This window comes from Pseudopodoces humilis, chromosome 7 (genome assembly GCF_049639895.1).
Source record: "Pseudopodoces humilis isolate 2021_Gansu_Grassland_sample_001 chromosome 7, ASM4963989v1, whole genome shotgun sequence".
Lineage (NCBI taxonomy): Eukaryota > Metazoa > Chordata > Aves > Passeriformes > Paridae > Pseudopodoces > Pseudopodoces humilis.
The window spans coordinates 52,775,525-52,789,709 of record NC_142206.1 but is presented as its reverse complement, the minus strand read 5'-3'; the positions used below and the strand labels follow the sequence as shown (position 1 = coordinate 52,789,709).

Genomic DNA, 14,185 nt, shown 5'->3' with positions numbered 1-14,185 from the left:
GACAGGGAGCTTAAGATCAGAGCAGAAAAGTAACCTTTCCTCTTCAAAAAAAATTTTGTATGTAAAATGTGTAAAAGCACACAAACTTCAGCATCTCATCCTAACTAGGTCATTTTTTTGGGGTATCCTGGGGTATAATTTTTCAATGTAAGCTTTTAATTATATAAGAGCTTGTGATTGTGCTGTCCCTCCTCTCAGCCTCCCAAAACCACATGGGAAACAACTGGGCAGAGTTTTCATGAAAATGAACAGCTATGAGGGGAACAGAAAGAGAAACTTAACGTAGTGTCCCAGTGAGCAAGAGGCTATAGAAGTGCACCACCATGGTCTGTCAGTGACCAGACAGATACAAGCCAGCCAAGAACACCTGCTCCCTCTTGTCCCACACCAAGCTCCAAGGCCTTAGTCTCCTCCTATACCATAAAAGCAGGGCTGGACTGGAGATTTAGAGTGTTTTTGTTGTTTGAATCCTTTTTTCTTTGGGTTGGGTTTGTTGTTTTTTTTCTGAGGAGTGGGGAGTAGGGGTAAGAAAAGGGATGTAGAACACAATTAGTAGGAAAACAGACTTCAGCAGTTTCACTGCTCTTGACAGAATCTTCTATACTCCACAGATATCCTCAGAGAGTCAGATAACCAGGAGAGGTATTTCCAGATCGTCAGTCTTTCCAGCTCACCTGCTTTCTATCACCAAGAATTATTGCTTCAAGTTAGCACACAGAAACCTTTACCTTAAAATTAAATTATTAAAACAATCTGAACTTATCCTCTTATATTTCAGCATTTTATAGCATCTAATAAATTTCTAGCACATACTGAAAAGAATGTCCATCTTTCTTTCACCATTCTCAGACAAGTCTTCTGAGTTGGTTCTGCTCCCAGGTGCTATTGTAATATGCAACATATATTGGCATACTCTGATGTCTTGTTAAAGCAGTAATGCAAGCTGAAAGCAGTATATTGGTGACAATATATTATCAGTTTACTCAGGGCACACATGTCAGAAATGATTAAAATAAGGCTGAGCAGGGAGGCTGCCATGGGAATCTTGACTCTGGAGCTCTAAAGCGTGAAGGGGTCCCACTGCAGAGTATCATTCTCACAACATCCACCACACCTCAGCCTGGCCTTCCAGCAAAATCCCACTGCTGAGTCTGGGCAGGGGCACTGAACAACAGATAAATAAAATGCAAATGGCTTGAATCACTCAAAAAAAGGACTCAGGCCATGACTGAGGCAGCACTGGAGTGGCAGGTTTAAAAGCAGATGATCATCCATCAAATTTGTTTTGTGTGAGGTCAGAGGTCTTGGCACATCCACTCCTCTTGTTTGCACAGGGGAAATATTGATTTATTTTTTTTTTTTACCTGCATGCATTTTTCATGCTTGAAATGCTATTTACTATTTCTCTTAAGCATATATATATATATATACACACATATATATATATATATAGGACCAACTAAGCATAGGTTTAGGTATTTCCAGGACATGCTCTGAGAGAATATTCTGAGGAGGTAAGGAAGGGTTGCTAAGTCACCAATGCTGATACAACTTTACACAGTGAGAAATATGAGACCACTCCTCACTTTCTTTTATATTTACACTCAAATACTAAGTCTAATTCCTGTACAGAAATGAAAGCAGCACTGATATTTGAAACTTCTTTTTCTCTGTGCTAAAATAAATAGGCTATTTTAACTACTTTAAACTTTGCCCTTCAATTTCACAAGCACGCACTTTCCTTACTGTGAAGAATACCTGGAGATCACGCATATCATAGAACAGATAAAGACCAACAGGAAAAATCAGTGCTTGGATATAAGCAAGTAGGGCAAACATCTGAAAAGAAATGTGAAGAAGATGTGCACTAAGCATTCTCCACACAGGAAGCTTCTGCCACTTGCAAGCTCTCCACAGCCGCTCATCAATGCAGTATCCCAGCTGCTGAGCTTGGAAGGCACCTCTGGAGGTCCAACCTCCTGTTCAGAGGATACCATCTTCAAAGTCAGGCCAGGCTGCCCACTGCTGAGCTTTCACAACTACCTGGGTGAAGAAACTGCAACCTCTCTGAGCAGCCTCTCCCAGCATAGGGAGTGTGAGGGGTGTGAGGAGTTTTTATTGCAGCAATTATGATGTGATTCTCTAGGTAGCAAAAAGGCCTGTTCTGACACTTGAACTGCTATGATCTCAAGCAATTAAACCACACTTCACCACAATCTCCACAGGCTTGAGCCTTGAGTAGAAATTATTGAACAAATACGAAAACTATTTTTGGTTTGGAAGGTACAGGCTATTCCTTCTTTTCCAATCTGACCTAGAAAATCAGAAGTATAATCAAAAGATGCTATCATGATATTCTTGCAAAAGAACAACCACATGTGTCACTTGAATCACAAACATTGTTTATTTCCCATGTTCTAGTTTGTAAGATGACTGAAGAGCTGAAAATTAATGGTAAGTTATGTTTTTCATTGTTTTATTCTTTAAACTTACCAACTTCCTTGGGTGTATTTCTTTCAAAAACGAGTCTACACACCCATGTGAAGCATCTGAGAGGATTAAATAAAACAGCACCCCCGTACAAGGGATCTCAATTTAGCAAGTCTGCTGGACTATGCTGTTACGAAAAAGCTCTAACATACACTCCATCCTGCTCAGTGTAACAAACGTCGAGATTCTAAAGGACAGATTTGCAAAGTAATTACATAAGCACTAAGAGGTTAGAACAGTAACATTTTTTTACTAATAACATAGTATTAACCAAGTTCAGAATGCCCAAGAAGACAGGGACTGACACTTTCAGTAACTACCAATAATATGTTGAACACAATTAACATTTAGCCTAACACATATTTCACCACATGAGAGAAAAAAAACCCACAACTTTTAAAGGGCTTAAATTTTATCTATTAAAAGGAGACAGCACAAAAAGTAAGTCAGTCCCATTAAGGAAAGCTGATTTTTATGTGACACTATGTTCAACTTTTACTTTTTTTAAAGTTTACAGCATCTCTTTGAGTCATGACACATGGGCTGGCAAAACAGCTTTAAGATTCAGCCTGAGGCAGCAATAAAAACAAAGTGTTTGTATTTTGACTTACACTTGCTATCTACAGCTCTCAGTAATTACTTCCTAATCTCACTGGGCTACCAAAATACAGTATAAAGTCATCTGAAGTACAAGAAATCAAAGCATCTTTTAGAAATCAAAAGACCTCTTAAGCTTTGAAAGCCTGGGTCACAAGACAACAGATAAGAGAAATGCTGTCCAAGCTCACCATGCGTATTTTTCTGCATTTCCAATTCCAATTCAGGTTCCTGTACATTTCCTCTTTTCTCTCATGCACCCCTAGACAAAGCTATTGCATTTCACCTATGAAGTTAACCCCCAGCTGTGATCTGTATTTCTATACCAGGCTTTTAGTAGAAGCAGATAAAGAACAGGAAACATCAAAAGATTATCAGATGATCACAGAACAAAGTACACTTTAATCTCTTCCTCTGCTGTTTAGGGGAAGTCCATGATTGAGATACATATGACAGTCCTATGGGAGGGGAAGTGGATGAACACTATGAATTTTTTATTTTTTTTAACTTCTGGCTCTGTTTACAGAGAAGTTCTATCTTCCACAGAAGAAATATACTCAGATAAAATATTCCCAGAAAAGCCATGAAAATCATCATATTTGAAATTAAAGGTAGTTTCCTCTTTCAAAATGGTTTTATATGTGCTTTGAAGAGATAACTACGAAAAACCAGCTTATATTTGCATTAGGAGTACTCTGTTTTTACAGAAAGCTATTTCCATCAATCCAGATTTCCTCCAATTCCTGTTTTACAGCAAGTCTAACACTTCCTTTACTTTTGCTGCACAGCACACAAGTCTTTGGTTCACATGATACAAGTGGTAGTGTCATATCACAGACACACAAAAAACCCAACTGCTCACTATGATTCCCACTCCTGCCTGCTGTGACTGGGCAACATGACATTTGAATCAACCACGATAAACCCCAGCAAGGATCAACAAGGGTTAAGGAGACAGCATGTCCCAATCATCCTGACCCTGGTATACAGCCCTAGAAAATGATGTCTCATCCTCTAGTGACCTGGTCTAGCCTCCTTTTCCTCCCAAAGTGTGCCTTCAAGAAAAATCTGCTGCATGAATAATCAGGAACAATTTATAAATTATAGCAGCTTAAGACAACAAAGTCTCTTCATCTCTGAAATCACCAAGTAGTAGGAATCAAAAAATTATTGCAATATTTGCATCAACCTTTTCTTTGTTCTTAAACCAAGATGTATCAATCAATGCTATTCTTTTCCTTTCTATTAGTTACTGAGATCCTCAGCTTCAAATGTAACAAAATTTCAAGTCTACCAGAATAGCAGAAGATATTCCTCAAATCAGAGTCCACCTATGTACACTGCTGTCTGCAAGTGCATGAAGAGTATTTCTGCATTGCCAACTCCTGACAGAGTGCATCTGTGCTGTCTCTTAATGAATCCAGCCTTGAAATCACAGCAGAGGTAAAAACATAAGACAGGTACTACCTCATCTTCTACAATTAGAAGAAAGTATGTGAAGGCAAAGGTGTCAGAGACCAGCAAATAAGAAGAAAAAAACCAAAAGCACTTCAAGAAGCTTATTATGAAAAATTACTGCAAAACTGCCTTCTCAAGAATACCTACAAAATACCACTTAATTAATTTTAAAATGCAGCTCATCTTTAACAAAAATAGTCCTCCCAGGAAATTCTGAACACAGCAGAGTTTAGAGGAATCTTCTAAATGAAAAAGAATGCAACTTCAAGTATGGCTCGGCACTTTTTGAACTCAACACTGAAATGAAGTGCTGTGCAACTAGAAATGACCATACCAGGAAAATGAAAACACAGTATCTCACTTCCACGTGAAGTTCTTTCCACTGTAACTGAAGTAAGTTTCCTAAGCCTACATCCAAAACTCAAAAAAGTCTATCTAACCTGTCTTCTATGGAAATTAACTCACTCTCATAAAACATTTCCTGCTCTTCCATTTTATACCAGTGAACATGGCCTACTATGGACACAGGTAAGAAAGAAATACTTTTTTACACTGCCCTAAATACAAACCAAACTCTAGAAATTAACACATAACCATACAACATCATCAAAATATTTTATTGATCATTAAACTGCAAGGAAGAGATTTATTCATGCACAGAATTCAACCTCTCGCTAATCCTGAGTGAAATTTCCCACCATTCTAGATGATGTCTTCAGCTTTGTCTGAATCCATTATTTCTTATTCAGGAAGGAAAACGAAAAAAAGAGAGTAACAATAACTCTCTTTTCATTTGCCTGTATTTAATTATTTATCAGAATGTGAGGAATAGAAAAACATTGCCCACTTATTTAATGAAGCAACAGCAGGTTTAACTTCAGTGATTTCAATATCTATACTGTACACTTCACTGTTTAGATTGTATTATCCAAGATCAACACCTTGGAGTTCTGAAAAAATGTGGGAGTTCTGTTAAGGTTTTTCTATTAGATGAAAAAAACAAAACAAACCACATTTGTAAATAGAATCTGGAAGAAAAAAAAAATTAAAATATTAAAGACCCTCTAAACCACTTGTGCTAGAATTTCTAGTTATACTAAAGTACATTCCAGTTTCTACAGCTCTAGTAAAAAAGTACTACTGAAATTGAGTTTTCAGGAGAAAAACAGACCCTTTACCCAGACTTTTCATAGTATTTATAATCACAACTTCACATTCACTGCTATCTAAAGTATTTCTTAGCTTTATTAAGGTGTTCATGGAGAAAACTGTGTTTTCCCTAACTGAAAATTTAGATTCACAGAACATGTCTCCCAGCAATGTAAGAAAGGAAGGAGCATGTTACTTCCTCTTGTAGTAAACTGACTAGTAAATCGATTTTAAGAATGTGCTACTGGAAGCCAAGTCCACAAATGCCTGCTGGTGCATGACAGTATTCAATTTTTCCAACTGTAAGATATCATTGAAAGAGTCTTTTACCTGGAACCTGCATGCAATTTCCTCATTTCTCTCACAGTTTCTTCTAGTTTCTGTCTCTTCTCTGTGATTACTTTGCCAGCTAACGAAGTATGTTATTATTTTATCTTGCCAACCTTAAACGTTTTATTTGCTGCCTGCAGGTTTACATCAGCTTGCAGTTCTGGAGGTTTCAGATCAATGGATATCACGGACATCTTGAGAACAAGCCATCTCTACAGCCCTGGGTCGGACAGGATACTACTAAGGACTAAAAATCCCCAGGTCCCTTTGAAGGTTTCTCTTGTACTGGATTAAGAGAACTAACAAAAATCAATGAGGATGTTATCCTTCTACAACATACCTAATGTGGAGGTTGTAAAAGTAATTTATAAATTTTTCTGACTGAACTTCACATCGCTACCCAGAACCAAGTGTTTATCGTTGTTACGCAGCCAAAAAAAGTTTAATGCAAGCGATCACAACCTTTCAAAGAAACTTCTGATAAAATTGTACTGTACTGCTGCTGCTTCAGAAACACATTAAAACTGGTGAATTCCACACCATCCACAAGGCCTTAAAGAGATGTGTCCTCAGATTTGGAATATGAAGCTGACAGTTTTAGTCAAAAATTCTTTTCGCATGCTTATCGCCTGAGGGCTTCTTTAGTTAATATTAATGAAATCATGTTCACTTCTACCAAATAAATACTTTATAAAGCAATTCTCTTTAATGTATTAATGGCAATCTAACCTTTAAACATGGATTTTTATTTTTTATTTTTGAAAATTCAAACCTGAAAGCTTCCAGGTGTTACACTAGAAACTAAATGAGAACACTCAGATTCCTTGGAAAATTTATGTTCATAAAGAATTATTTGCTTGTTATAAAGATTCACATAGGCATATTCTAGATATGCAGAATGAAAGGAATAATTTACAACTGGAGCAAATGCCAGATGTAAAAGTATGCAGAGGACACTCGCTGATAGAGCAAGGGGCTTAAGTCCTAAGATTAGAGCTTATAGGATCTTCCACTGCTAAGGATCTTCTTCAGAGGAAAGAGTGCTGATTCCCACTTTTTGCAAATACCTTGTATCTAGGAAATGAAGTTTCCAGTATTACAGCAGTGGTTTGGATTTTTTTCCCCACCAATTCTACAGAATTGCTGCATGATTTTGACTTCATCACTTTATTCCTCCCTAAACTGTACAATAAGCAAAACACTACTTACCTTTTATAGCATCCCTGGCCTGAAGTGTTCTACATCAGTAGGAAGTACTATTTTTGGACTCTTTTACCAAGATTTTTCACCATTCTAAACCCTACTAGAAGTCTGAATAAAAAGAAGTAATTTGCCCACACTTCTTAGTGTCATAAGAAATTCTTTTGTTGTACACAATACTTTCCAACTAAACTGCACACTGATGCTTATCCTAAGAAGCAATTTTAGGACCTGAAAACACTAGGTATAATATTAAGGACAAACCTCTATCTCTCAAGTCACAAAATACATTAAAAATGTTATACTGTTGATCCATCAAGCCAGGCTCAAAACAGTTCCTGGAACTCTTTTCCATCATTATACAGCATCTACAACACACTAGTGGATAGGCAAGCGAAAAAAATAGAGTTGGGGGGAAGGTAGCTCCAAAGATTCTGTTAAGCATGATTCCTATTTCTTCTATACATCTGCTAAATTTACAAGCAATTATTTTGAGGCCATGAGCAGCAAATTCTTAGTGGTATCTCAGAACAGTGAGTTCTACAGGTTAGACAAGTATCATAGTGTCAAAAAGTGGGTTTTGTCTTGGTGCTTTTGAAAACAATTTTCCATCTTTCAAGACAGTTATTCAGGGGGAAAACAGAAATCATTAAACTAGGTATACATAAACTCATACTGCATTTTTATCTTTATATGGTCTTACTACTTTGCTAATTTATTCTCCAGGGTATTGACTGCACCAGAGTTATACTTATTCACTGACAGCTGTGCTGGTGATAGCTGTGATTAGTTACAGTGAAGGCTATTCCATTTTGGAACAAGGATGGGTTTTGTTATCAATCCAAACAGCCTCTGTGTCTCAGTGAAATAAGGGACTTCATCAGTGCACTAACACAGAGAAGGCTGGCAACAGCTGTAATTAAGGCAAATCCATGGTACCTTAAGTTTAGCTGAGAGAGGACAATCCTAAATTTCTCTCACTTCCCACAAGAAAATTTTACATCTTTAATGATATGTCATCACCCAGCTTTTTAAAACCATCTCCAGATAATATTTTTAAGTGGCCTAAGCTGAATGTAACAGGCACATAAAACATCATCTCTCTCTGTACAAACCTTTTGTACTCACATAATTTCCTTTATATAGCCCCTTTTTTTCCCCTCATCTGCTCAGTTTTGGCCAGTAGTTTCAATCAATCCCTCCACTACCACACTCAAGTTTTACTTCGATCACAACACAAAAATCAACAACAAAGATGCCAAGAGAATATATTGTAAAGATCTATTTTTCATCATACCAGCAGTGCAATGTTGAATTGCTGGAAGGATTGCACATGAAAATTCAGACCAAAGTCATCAAAATAAATGCTCATTCTCACAGAATATTGTATTATATTTCTGACATAGAGAAGGAAATATTATGTGCACGACTAGAATTAGAACCAAAGGAAAACAGATTTCCAAGCACCTACTTCACAGCAGTAGTAAGACTGCTTAGGTAAAATGCTCTCTTCTACCCAAATATTCATGCTTTAGGAGAAAAAAAAAAAAAAAAGTTACAATATCCTTAAAAAATGTAGCAGCAATTTGTCTCCTAACCAGTACCTAGCAAGCTTATGAAGTTTGGATTGAGTACAGCCCAGTCCAGTCATGCACTCAAACACAAAGCAAAAGAAACCTTTGAGAGAAAGTATATCAAACTGTAATTCCAAATAAATCTCCTTCAGAGTTTATTCAATGCTGTCAATGATCAGGTCTAACAAATGTGAGAATTCTCCCAGCAGCCAAAAAAACCCTTACATTAAAATGAAAGGAAGGATTTTACCATATCAGAGCCACAGAAAGCAGTGGCAGTGCCACCACAGAACATGCCATACAGGTGAGTTCAGTTTCAGGTAAGAAACAAGTCAAGTCACAAGCATTAGAAGTTTAAAGGTGAGTGTCCAAACCTGTACCAACACAATTCCATTGAATGTATGTGTTTTCTTAGTATCTAATCCTTTAGAAAAGGTTCACCTTAAGAACAGGTTAAAGGACTCTTTCCCATTTAAACACCTCTTCGGTACCACAGATGCTGCCAAAACAGCAAAATGCTTGAAATCCTTTACAGTTCTTTCCCAGACTTTGTTCTCACTGCTCTTTCCAATCTCTTCACTAATTACCTGCTAACAGGTAAACTCTGTATCAGTCTGGAAATTCTATGTTCCTTCTCATGTAACAGTTCCCCTTCACAGACAACTGAAGAGATGATAATATTGAAAACTGAGTCGTTAGCTTAAATAAAAGCTCTTGATTCCCAGAATCCATGCAACAGCTTTCTTGATCAAATCTGTGTACTTCTTCCCACACCTCCCCCAAATTTGGAAGACTCTGATTGCTTACATTTCCTTCGCTTTATTTGAATCTCATTTGATCCGCAGCTTGAGAAGAAAGAAGAATAGGCTTTCTCAATGCTCTGACAGGGTTCTCTTTACTCTTGCCAATAAAGGGAGCTTTGCTACAGTCTGCCTGGTTTCTTTCTTTGCCCTGAAGAAAGAAAAAGTTCGAGTTATATTACCTTCATTCAAAAACCCTGTAACAGGCTTTTCAGAATCTATCAAGGTACTCCATTAGTTTCATTAGACCAAACTAATTCTTAATGATGAATTTTAAAAATAACCTAAATGTAAGATAAATAACAAAGAACACTACACAAAACATATCAACATGATTTTTAAACTATTGTTTTCTTCTCCTCCACTATCACTCACAAAGGACTCTTGAGGAAATAGCATTAAAGGAGAACATGCACAGTTAAAATCACAGATAATATTTCTTGCTTTCACAAAAGCAAGCACAAAAACTTCTCCACCCAGATACACTGTGGGTCATGACAGATTGTAAAAAAATCTTGAAAACAATGTCATTTTCTTGGAAAGTATGATAAGTTCTATTTGAAAACTCAATTCTAGGAAAATAATGAAGTGTTCTGCAGAGTGTTTCTTAAAAAATAACATCCCATGACAATATTCCAAGAGGTCATTAGAAGTAAGCAACTTAGTTTGGGGACATTTGTTTGATCCTGGAATTTTTATAAGCAGAGAAAAAGAAGAAAATAGTCCAAAAGCATAATTAATACAAATCTTCATCAATCTGCATCTAAGTGCACTCTTAAACGTGACATTAAAGTCCAACAAATGCTACCACAATGCCCAGGTCACCACTACACAAAGTCTGAAGTCTCCACAGCCTCTCTCATCCTTGGGGATACCAGTACCATAAAGTATCATAAAGTCACCCCAGGACACACGTCGAGGCCAACTTTTTGCATCGAGGCCAACTTTTTGTGAGCACACAGCATTACCCTCACCTGGCCACGGACAATAGCGAGCCAAAGCACATTTTACAGCAATTTCAGCGGCTCGACTCCTGCCGGCGAGCTTTGCACCCACCTAGGCCCGAGTCCAGCAGCGCGCTGTGGCCAAGCCGGGCGGCTGATCGGCGGTGCCAGGGCAGCGGCGTTCCCGGGCGGCAGCGAGGGCCCAGCTCCGCGCTGTCCTCCTGCACACGACGCTGCGGACATGGATCAGCCTCAGCAGTGACACACGGCTGGCTACGGAAGGTCACACCGTCACAGAAACGCTTACCTGGCCCTACGCAAGCTGGGGTTTCGCTCCCGTGGCCCCAGCTGAAGCAGAGCGGGACTTTGTAACACGAGACCAAGATAGCGTTTAGCCAGTCGCGAGGAATGCCACGGGCTTCCACGGCTATAAAACAGGGGGGTTTGTGGCTTTCTGATTGTTTTGATCTTAGTCACATGCTACAATTCACCTTTGGTCCTCAGGAAATGGAAAGGAAAGGCTACTGCTGCTATTTTGCTACTGCTACTGCTGCAATGTTACTCTGGACCACGGTCATAGTAAGTAACCTGTTAATGAGTGGTTACAGATTCTGGCAAAACACACACAGGCCCATGAAAGCCCAATCTGGTTCATTCTACAAACACAGTGCCTGGAAAAATAGCCCAGCACTGAGATTGATAGAAAACTCCAGGAGTAAATGCTTACTCAAACAAAAAGGAGATCTACAACTGTACACTTTCCCCACCAAAGCAGTATATAAATTACGAGTCAGCCCATTATACCTACAGATGTTGTGAAAGTAGTACAAATTTCTGTACTAAACATTTACATATTAACTCAGCAAAAAACTGAAGTCCTAAAACTCTTAGCTCCCATACTGACTTCAGACACCAATGATATCAATGATCCTGGGCCACTGCTTCTTCATATTCTTAGGTATAAATCCAAATTTAGTGCAGGGAGTTTTGCACTTTCAGCCTCTCCTTTCCCTCCCAAGACACCAACCAATCCCTTCCAAACCACAGAGAATTAAGGTCCCTCCAAAGTTTTATTCTTACTAAAGAAGTGCACTCCATAGCTGAACAGCAGCATTATGACAGTGCTAATGCCCTTAAAAATCTGGCATGAAAAAAAAATCCAAAGATATTGGTAAGACATAAAAAGGACTGGGGATTTAGCTCCTAAGATTAACATAAAAAGAAGAACATTCTCAGAACAATTGAATATAGTTGATCTTGAAAATATTTCCATATTATATTAGAAAATCAAAGTGAAAACTGACTACAAAAAAAACAACCCTTTTAATACTAATGAAGTACACATAACTATTTCTCAACTTGAATACACTAGATAATTCAGGGAAATTATTACAAAGAATTTCAATGTATTACAAGCAATAAAAAAGGCAATCAAACTTTTACTTTCCAACAAGCACAGTTATTGTTGCATGCTACAACATACAGAAATTACTTCCATTATCCTTTATATTTTAGTCAACAAAAAGTACCTTACCTTTTTCTCCACTGTCTGAGCACAGAGGATTAAAAACAAAGTATTAGGCAGAAACTGCAGGTGCTTTGTATCAAAAAGAAAACCCAAACCACTGCATCAATAACCTTAGTGGCTGTCCAGCATGCCATGCACACTCTAAGGACATTTAAGGAAAACTTATCCATATCCCTTTTTTTGCAAGCTTCCAGACTTCCAAATTGGAAACCCAAAGGTAGCCGTTCATTATCTCCTCCAAAATGCAGATCTCAGCAACACCACACTGCAAGAGGAGCCACCACAGCTTGATTTTCCCTCCTAGTAATTCCCTCCTTGCCAACTACTGCACTGCAGTCTTTCTGAGGGCTGTGCAAAATGCAATCAGGGGAGGGCTGAGAGAACCCAGCGAAGAAACACAGCTACAGGAAAGTTCTCTCAAATCATCTCATGACTTCCTATTCATGGGCTGAAAGGCATAAACTGCAGAGTTTGGTGGGATCTCTTAGCATTTTCTCTGCTGCTCCTCCTCTCATCTTCCTGCCTACTTTTTAGTTCATTTTTCACAGGATACTTTGAGGACAGTACTTTGTGGCAAAACTAGAGGGAATAAGGGGAAAATAATAAACAATTCTGTCATAATAAAGCTACTTTTAATTCTCATAACCATAATATTTGAAGGGATTAAAACCAAAATGTGTTTAAGGTTTAGGGTGTTTTGGTGTTTTCTTGGTTCAGGGAAGGGGGAGATACTGGTGGATTTATTTTTTTTTTTTTTTTGCTTTTGTTGCTTAAATTGGGGAGTTTAGTCAATTAACTACTTAGCACTTGGATGCTTTCCCTATACAATTAAAACTGCAGTGATTACACAACAGCAGTATTTGTGAGACAAGTGCCCAGCAGGGGCATTTATAATTATTCCCCAAGTGTTCCACAACAGCAGCAAGAGAATACATCCAAACATTAAAGAAGCTTTCACAGAAGGGGTGGGGTTGGAAGGGACATCTGGAGACCACCCAGGCCAGCCCCGCCTGCCCAGGCAGGGTCAGGCAGAGCCGCCCAGCTCAGCCACCCATTGGGTTTTGAGTATTTGCAGAGAGTGACTCCACCACCACACTGGGCAGCCTGTTGCAGTGTTTGAGCACATCCCCATTCAAAAGCTTTTCTTGTATCCAGATGGATTTTAATACTTTTTTTTTTTAATTTATGTCCACTGCCTCTCTGTTCACCTGAAGTCTAATGTATAATGTTACCTCCATCCCATGGAGTTACCTCCATCCCCCTCCACTCTCCAAAGCTGTGCTTAAGAGCAAAGGGATCAACAATGAGCCCCCAGCGTCAATCAGCCAGTTGCTGGCTCATTTGAAACAACAGCCTCATCACTGCTTTCCACCCCTCCTTCCTCCTGCAGAGCCAGGCTCAGAGCCAGACCTTTCAGCTCATCACAGCTGCCTACCATCAGCAACCTATTATTCCTGAAGATCCAGGTCCTCCTTGGGGGAGCATCCTGCCCAGTCTCCTCCGGTTCAGCCTTACTGGAACATCAGGCAGGGCTGAGCACATGCTGGCAATGACATGGAAAGCTCAGAAACCTCCACAGCCCTCTGGCACCCCCCAGAAGAGGGGCAGTAGCCAGCAATCAGAGTGTATAATATGGGGATGAGCAGAAAGGAAATGAGAGGTAGATGCATCCTTCGGGGGTTTGGCTCAAAGCAGTGCAAAGGCTGGCTGGTTTTAGGGACATGTTTCTAGGTTTTTCTTTCCTTTAAATGGCCAATATAATGGGCAACATAGGTACAGACTCAGATATACGATTAACACAACTACTACCCACTCCCCCACCAACAGATGAGAGGAAGATTAAGTTTCTCAAAGCTGTGCAAGAGTCCTTTGCTTACGCTTTGCAGAGGCTCCTGAGTTCCCAGGCACAGAAGCAATGATTTAAAATTTTTTTTCTATCATGGCTTAATTAACATTGACATTCCTATAGCGGACAATCCATACCCATTTTAGGCTCTCAAACAAAGTTTTAGTTGGTTTTATTTTAAGTTTTTGTCTATTGAAAATAATTCACCACTAAAGGTCATCTTCAGCTTCAAATCCCTTCCTTGGTTTGCAGGTCACATGACATATAAC

General features: G+C 38.8%; 1 protein-coding gene across 12 annotated transcripts in view; it reads right to left on the bottom strand.

The window, feature by feature from the left end:
* TRAF3 (TNF receptor associated factor 3) overlaps positions 1–14,185 on the bottom strand; it is a 69,618-nt gene that overhangs the window by 39,076 nt on the left and 16,357 nt on the right. For 7 of the 12 annotated variants that reach the window (XM_088057522.1, XM_088057531.1, XM_088057530.1 and 4 more), the window contains one exon: positions 9,606–9,749. The exons of 3 other annotated variants lie outside the window; for them this stretch is intronic. The gene's annotated coding sequence lies outside the window, so the exon portion shown is untranslated. Of the gene's footprint in view, positions 1–9,605; positions 9,750–10,654; positions 11,708–14,185 lie in introns of those variants that run through there. 2 more of the 12 variants (XM_088057526.1, XM_088057524.1) reach the window with 2 other exon arrangements.